This window comes from Malus sylvestris, chromosome 10, assembly GCF_916048215.2.
Source record: "Malus sylvestris chromosome 10, drMalSylv7.2, whole genome shotgun sequence".
NCBI lineage: Eukaryota > Viridiplantae > Streptophyta > Magnoliopsida > Rosales > Rosaceae > Malus > Malus sylvestris.
This window is the reverse complement of record NC_062269.1, coordinates 36,844,762-36,853,424: the sequence shown is the minus strand read 5'-3', so window position 1 is coordinate 36,853,424 and position 8,663 is coordinate 36,844,762. Positions and strand designations below refer to the sequence as shown.

The 8,663-nt window shown below is 38.6% G+C and overlaps 1 long non-coding RNA gene across 1 annotated transcript; it reads left to right on the top strand.

Moving 5' to 3' along the window:
• The first annotated feature begins 6,482 nt into the window (after positions 1 to 6,482).
• Positions 6,483 to 8,663, top strand: LOC126587813 (uncharacterized). The gene is made up of 3 exons (XR_007611229.1): positions 6,483 to 6,890; positions 7,850 to 7,883; positions 8,470 to 8,663. It is a non-coding gene; the product is annotated as an uncharacterized LOC126587813 (long non-coding RNA).

Genomic DNA, 8,663 nt, shown 5'->3' with positions numbered 1-8,663 from the left:
ATGGCAAGACCCTTGGCCATCCATGGAACGCTAATCACTTAAAGTACTATTACAAGTAAACTCACATTGTACAAGTGTTAAGCTTCAGCCATTCGACATTCTATGTAACGAAGACTATTTAGCATGAATTCAATAAAGAGGTGATTTAGACAACTCGGTCTTAATCCTCTTACATTCCTAGCAATGAAACACTCGGGTTCAAAGCTTCAACATGAATACTTCCAACATGAAACAAAGTTTAAGTATATGTCAACAAGACTATACAAATAAACGAGTAGCTTCACAGTATATTCGTTCAATCATACATTCAAACACATTCATACATAAGCTAAATGTGATGTGAAAGGGTTCAACATACTTTGTGTCATTCGACACTTGCTACAATGTGCCTAGACACCTTGCCCTTATTCTCACCAACCAGGTGATGAAATGTACAGAAGAAACTTGTTTTCATGCCACCAACCAGGTGATGAAATGTACAACCCATACTCTAATATCATTTGGCAACTTGCCATTCATACCACCAACCAGGTGAAGAAGGAACTCATCTTCATGCCACCAACCAGGTGATGAAATCTACAACTCGTATTCTCCTTCATGCCACCAACTAAGTGATGAAATGTACAACCCGTACTCTAATATCATTTGGCAACTTGCCATTCATGCCACCAACCAGGTGAAGAAGGAACTCATCTTCGTGCCACCAACCAGGTGATGAAATGTGATGAAAGGTGATGAAAGAACTCACCTTCGTACCACCAACAAAGTGATGAAAGCAACTCACCATTCATTCCACCTACCAGAAGACGAATGGTACAACTTGTACATGTGAACTCCTAGCATTCACAAATAATCAAAAAACCTCAAGCTTGACAACTCAACTAGGAGAGCACTTATGCCTAACAAGAGTTATAGTCACCAACAAAGTCTTATTGCAAGCCAACAACAACTTCAGTGCATGGCATACGAAGATCAAGCTATTCAGCCCTCTTGCATCTGCTTCAGACATTTCCCCTCTGTAACAATGCAAACACTATAACTTGTAGAAAGCTTCACACACTCTTGATCAAGGCAGTGTGAAGTAAAATCAATTTATGGTGCCAATAAGAGCTTAATCAAGGGAGTTCAACCACAATTCTCAAAAGCTTCACACACTCTTGACCAAGACAGTGTGAAGCAAAACCAATTTATGGTGTTAACAAGAGCTTCATCAATGGAGGGCAACCACAATTCTTAAAAGCTTCACACACTCTTGATTAAGACAGTGTGAAGCAAAACCAATTTATGGTGCCAACAAGAGCTTCATCAATGGAGGGTAACCACAATTCTCAAAAGCTTCACACACTCTTGATCAAGACAGTGTGAAACAAAACCAATTTATGGTGCTAACAATTTTTTCATCAATGGAGGGCAACCACAATTCTTGAAAGCTTCACACACTCTTAATCAAGATAGTGTGAAGTAAAACCCATTTATGGTGCCAACAAGAGCTTTATCAATAGAGGGCAACCACAATTCTCAAAAGCTTCACAGACTCTTGATCAAGACAGTGTGAAGCAATACCAATTTATGGTGCCAACAAGAGCTTTATCAAAGGAGGGCAACCACAATTCTCAAAAGCTTCACACACTATTGATCAAGACAGTGTGAAGCAAAACCAATTTATGGTGCCAACAAAAGCCTCATCAAAGTAGTTCAACCACAATTCTCAAAAGCTTCACACACTCTTGATCAAGATAGTGTGAAGCAAAATCAATTTATGGTGCCAACAAAAGCTTCATCAATGAAGGGCAATTACAACTCGTAGAAAGCTTCACACATTATTGATCAAGACTATTTGAAGCAAATTCAATTTATATGGTTCATCCAAACCTTCGACTACTACAAGGTATGACTTGCATCACAATCTCTTGCTCAACAGTGTGGAAGCAAAATTTGTATGTGTTGTCTCTCTCACATTTTCAAATTTCTAATTTTTCAAAAAAAAAAAGGGAAATTGGGAAATTCAACAAATTTCTAGTTTTTCCAAAAAAAAAAAAAAGGAAATTGGGAAATTCAACAAAGTTTCACCACAAAAGTTTCACCAACAAAAGCTTCATTAATGGAGGACAACTACAAATTCTCAAAAGCTTCACAATATCTTGATCAAGATAGTGTGAAGCAAAATCAATTCATGGTAACCAACAAAGCTTCACCACAAAAACTTCACCAACAAAAGCTTCATCAATGGAGCACAACTACAAATTCTCAAAAGCTTTAGACTATCTTGATCAAGATAGTGTGAAGCAAAATAAATTCATGGTACCCAACAAAGCTTCAACTTCAAAGTTTCACCTACAAAAGCTTCACCCACAAAAACTTCACCCACAATAGCTTCACCTACAAAAGCTTCACCCATAAAAGCTTCACCAACAAAAGCTTCACCCACCACAAAAGCTTCACCCAAAAAAGCTTCATCCACCATAAAAGCTTCACCCACAATAGCTTCACCTACAAAAGCTTCACCTATAAAAGCTTCACCCACAAAAGCTTCACCCACAACAAAAGCTTCACCCACCATAAAAGCTTCACCCACAAAAGCTTCCCCCCTTCCCACAAAAGCTTCACCCACCATAAAAGTTTCACCCACAAAAGCTTCACCAATAAAAGCTTCCCCTACCACAAAAGTTTCACCCACAAAAGCTTCACACTATCTTGATCTAGATAGTGTGAAGCAAAATCAATTCACGGTACCCAACAAAGCTTCAACTACAAAGCTTCACCTATAAAGCTTAATATATATATATATATATATATTTTCGGAAATTCGAAAATTCAAAAATTCAAAAAAAAAATGCCTAGGCCTTCTCTTCTTTAGGTCTAACAACTTTCATAACAAATACATATGAAAGAGGAGTTTTGGGCTACCACTTAGAAAGGAAAATGGTGAAATTCTGTTACTTTGGAAACTTGGCTACTAGCAAGACACCTCCTTTGTCAACTCCCTCGACCGGAGACTTTGGGGACTCCTACCATATGCTACTGCACCTTGATACTTGGAAGTCTCACGACCACTCAGTGACTTGGATTTTTTCAAGTCTCCAACTGAGAAGTTTTCCTCACTTGGGAAATTAAGGGAGCACTACCTCAACTTACATGCTTCACTCATAAAGCTTTAACATACAAGTTTCAACAAAAGGAAAAATTCAAAGAACTTAATGAAGAAGGCATTGGTGTATTTAACACAATACGTTGAAATGAAGCAAAACTTGTTTATTGATATTTCCGATAAGTTACAAATACGTACATATACATGAATCAAAATAAATAAACAAGAGGGAACCTTCACAAAGGTTGCTCAGGAGAAGTCTCAGCAGTCGGCAGAGCCCCAAAAAGAGGAGGCACCAGAGGGTGATTATTCAGAGCCTCAGTACTAGGTAGAACCCCAGAAGGATGAGGCACCGAAGGTTGATCATTTGGAGCTTCATTAAGCGGTACAGCCCCAGAAGACGAAGGCAATAAATGTATTTGGAACAAACCCACAAACCTCTGATGATCGAGTAAAATCTAACCATCATATTCCTGCAGCTGGTCGAGCTTTCTCTTCATGTTTGTAGCATAGTCATGTGCGAGCCAGTGCAACTGTTTATTCTCATGCTTAAGCCATCTGATCTCCTGTTTGAGACTTATCACATCAGCCGCCAATGATTCAAATTTGGTGAGTTTGAGAAAATAGGCGTTAGACCATATTAGACACAGAACCTGCACACTAAACACTGAGAGCCAGAGAATCCTTAACAGCCAACTCATCAGACAGTTTGGAAAGTAGTCTGTTATCTTTGAGAGTGAGAAGGTTCCTGGCCACCACCGCAGCGGTCATAGCATTCTTCATCACAGAGTCCCTAACGGTAAGAGGACCAGTAGGGGATAAGAAGGATGGGCGCCATATGTTGTCTTAAGAAGGCATGGCTGCCTCTTCACTAAAGTTCAAGTCAAAACGACGGTCGGATGGGCTAGACATTCTCAGAAATGATGAAGGAGAAATGAGGTGCAATAAATCTCTGAAGTAAGGGAAAAATTCCTACAAGCAATAACTCTCTGAATGTACTTCTTGCACACAATTGGTGCCTTTATAAAAGAAAGGGCAATAGGGTCGTTGGTTCAAAAATCGAAGAGGCGCCACTCTCCGGATTCCGAAGAGGCACCACTTTCCACACGCAACATCAGCTCCTCAGGTACCACAGATAACTTTGCCAAATATCTCTGACAAAGTTTAGACACATAAATTTTGAAGGTTCAGCTACCCTAGTATTACCCACAAGGGTAAAAGAACAACACCACTGCTTGATAACTAAACAGTCCCAATGTGTGTCAACCTCCGTGCTTCGTGGCAAGGCAGACTGGCAAAAATGCCCAACCTTTACTCATATTCGAGAAAACACTCCCAATAAGATTGCTTGCTCAAAAATCAAAGAGGCACCGCTTTCTGAATCTCGAGAGCCAGACTCCCAACAGGATTACGTGTTCAAAAATCGAAGAGGCACCGCTCTCCGAATCTCGAGAGCCAAACTACCAACAAGATTACTTTCTCAAAATTCGAAGAGACACTGTTCTCCGAATCTCGAAAGCCAGACTCCCAGCAAGACTACTTTCTAAAAAATTGAAGAAACACTGCTCTCCGAATCTCAAGAGTCAGACTCCCAACATGATTGCTTTCTCAAAAATCGAAGAGGCACCGTTCTTTGAATCTCGAGAGCCAGATCCCCGACAGGATTTCTTGTTCGAAAACCGAAGAGACATCGTTCTCCGAACTTTGAGAGCCAGATTTCCTTGGATAAAGCTTGTCTGTAATCTTCACACGCAACATCAGCTTTCCAGATACCATATACCACTTTTTCAAAGTGCTCTGACAAAGTTAAAACACATGAAGCTTGCAGCTCCCACTACATTGCTATGACCAAGAAGGGTAAAGGAATAACACTACTACTTGTTGTTAGGGAGACTCCTATATATGTCGACCTTCATCCTCCATAGCCAGGCAGACCTGCGAATAAAAAAAATGCCAACTTTTCTTCACATCCGAGAGGGCACTCTCAGCAGAGTCTCTCGAAATACTCAGCTTCTTTTCCTCCTGATAATACCTCTGTAAACAGGCCACACCAGAGCAAAAGTATCTCATATCATCAGGGTTAAAAGCAAGAGTATCCCATATCATGCTTTTTCCCTGTCTTTTCCTTTGGCCTTGTTCTTACCTGCAAGACAAGGAGAAAGAAAACAATCAGTCAGCACTTGGAATCAAGCTTCCAGTCAGAAATTGACTGCCTGGAACCCCTTGCCTGATTACTTACCTGGCATTGCTCTCGAGTACTTATCTTCAACATCTTATGCTTCCAGAGAAGATACCACATCTGCCTGAGGAACATATAGGGCAAGTAAGAAGGATACAAGAAAGCATGTGGAGACAAGCGTAACATACACGTGCCGATACATCCACTACTTTGTCGACACCAAAAGTATCTCATATCATCAGGGTCGAACGTACTTTAGATTTAATGGACTTGTTTTGACCCTCAAATTCTTGAGTCGGCCTTATACTTTGGAGGAAACCAGAAAACCTTCCAGCCCAGTTCAAGAATAAGCCTGTGGAAAGTTACTTCTTCAAAAGCAAAAGTATCCCATATCATCTCATCTCCATTTGCTTCTCCTTATCCTTGTTGCTGTTTACGACACAAGGAAAAGGAGAACAATCAACCGGAAGCCAAAGTTGAATCTACGATCCAGGTTGCTTGCTTGGAAGTCTGATTGCTCACCTTGTTTGTTACCTCCTTCGGCAAATCTCCTAGCTCGGCGACTTGGGGGACTCCTACTATAGGGTTTGTATCGCACTTGACCAAGCCCAAAACTACAAGTAAGCTTCAAGTGAAATTGATACATTACCTTATGCATCTTCATTGGTTAAAGATACCACCCCTGGATGGAGGAAAAGTACTTCCACAGAAGATGTCACATCTACATATGAGACAGATAAGGCAAGTATAAATGATATCAGACTTCGATATTTAGAAGTTTCGTGATTACTCAATGGCTTGGATCTTGCAAGTCCCCAACCGAATAGCTTACTTCACTCGGAAACTTAGGGAAGCACTGTTTGTACCATACTTAACCAATCCCGTAACTACTGAGCACCGGTCAATGTTATACCGTCAATGACCCAGAAGAGTTTCCCTCCAACTAGGAAGCTAATTACAGCGTGACACATGTCGACATCAGAAGCCGATCATAGCGCGACATTGTAATATCCCTCGTTTAAATTAAGAGTGAAGTGTGATTATAATTGTTTTTATACAAAATTTTAGTCTACTTAGTGTTTATTTGTTTAATAGCTTTTAATAATATACTTTTTATTTATTAGATTTCCTATTATTGTTTAAAAAAAAAATAATAATAATAAAAAAATAATATTCTACAAAAGAAAGGAAAAGACCATCCTTTCATACCTTTCCTTTCTGTACGATGGAAACAAGGAAGCAGGGAGGAGGTGGCCTTCCATATCTTTAGGAAAAAAATCTTCTTTCTTCATACAAAAAAATTGGATAGGGATTAGGACACCTTGTGATAGGTCGACCTTTGATTGGTCAACGGAGTGTGTCATAGAGAGTTGTTCATCTCCTATTTCACCAAGGAGTGTGTTCAGCGGAGGGTGAACGGAGAAGAGACACAGAGGTCTATAAGCAGGAGGTGGACGACCTAGGAAGCTAGGTTTTTATTAGGACTCTGATAGGAGTTAGTAGGATTAGAGAAACTATAAAAGGGGTTGCAGAGAAGTGGGAAAACATCAGAAATCGAAAAGGGGTAGAGAAATTGAGAGTCAGAGAACGTGATTGTGAAGGAAGGATTCAGAGATTTGAAGGGTAAACTTCTTGTTCCTTGATTATTTAGATTTTTCGAATTTAATTTTCCTTAGTTGAATTGAAATTGCCATGAGATATATTTGGAATTCTTAGTTTTAATTAGGGTTTTCTACTGTTCAATGAACTAATCTGAACTTGAATTAGAGTTGGGTAATTCGGATTGGGTGTGTAGATCAATTTTCTTGATCAAGGGTTTGGTTAAAAAAAATCAGTTTCTTGTTAATGTTGAGTCATGTTATATTTGGGTGTTGTATACATGATTTCTGGATTACTTGGAAATATTTTGGGTTTTATTATATGAATTGGAAGTGTACTGTGATGTAAGTTGCAGAAAATTTCAGTGAAAATTCAAGTTTTTAGTGGTCTTATTTTGCTCTAAATTCGTAGGTCTTTGTGTGCTTCTTTGGAGAAAACTTTTATGGTGTTGAAAATATATATGTCCATGATTGTAACCCAATTGTTTTCACTCAGTTCCGTTGAGTTTTGGTTGATCAAAACCTTATTTAAACTTGGGTCGCGAGCTGCCAAACAGCAGCAGAAAACTGGGTTTCCAGTTTCAAGACTCCATTTTTCTCTTAGCATAACTTCCAATTTAGAGCTCCGTTTTCTGCAAAATTTATATGCTTTTAAAGTACATAACACGAACTTCAAAACCCATGTAATATTACACGATTTGGTTTAGTTTTGAAGGTTTGAAAATGAGTCTAAACTTGGTTCAATAGTGCTGTTTTTCTGCAGATTTTGTGAAGATGCAAAGTTCTGTTTTTAGCACACCTAATTTCTTTCCCAGATTCCTTTCTAGTCCTCTTGACTTGATTTGAGTGACATTATTTGAGTTATAAGATTCCAGAATTTATGTACTTTCTTTAGATAATATCAATTTTGTGGTTGAACACTTAGTTTGGTTTCTAATATGTGTTACTTGTATATTTTTGGTTGTATTTTTGCGTTCTGATTAGGTTTTTCAGAGAAGCAAAATTAATCGAATTCAAGGTAGGGGGTTCTGGGAAACCTTCTATATATATATATATATGAATTTAAATATTTCTTACTTAAGTATATATACAAGTTTGATATACATGTTGTTATTGGAATAATGAATGTTCGAAATGAAATTTGGGTCCATGATGTGGGAGTAAAGTGGGATTGTTGGAAAGAACTTCAGGAATCTAAGGTGGTGACTATTAGTTTTGTGTAGTTGAGCCAAACTCTTAGTAGGTACCAGGTCTCAGGCGAGCCCACAGTGCACAGATTCTTTAAGGGTAATTCGGGACTGGAGACGAAGAGTTTAGGCAAGATGACTAACAAAAAGGGGAGTTCGGGGATGTTTAGGGATGGGGGTTAGTTCATATATTTAAACACTCGGGATCAAGTGGTATAAGTACGGAATGGGACGTACAAGGTCTGGGTGTTTAGTTATGTGGATTAAAGGGTATAGTTAAGGCATTTGCATTGCATACTTATGCACCATTCTGATTTTGGTTTTAGTTCTGTTATCTTAATTATACTTTATTATTTTAGTAATGAAGGTATATGTCCCTACTGAGCTTTTTAAGCTCACCCTAATGAAATTTTACAGGTACAGAACCAGAAACCTAAAAGTCTGCTTGCTGTCTTTTGTGTAATTATGTAGAAGAAATAAAAAGATGAGCTTGTTGGCTTTTGCTCTCTTGTTTGAATAAAGAACTACTTTTGTGTGAACTTTGAGTAGTTCATAAGTTGTAATTTTGGCTGAAACTTTCAATAATGAATATGTTATTCAGTTAATTTTAT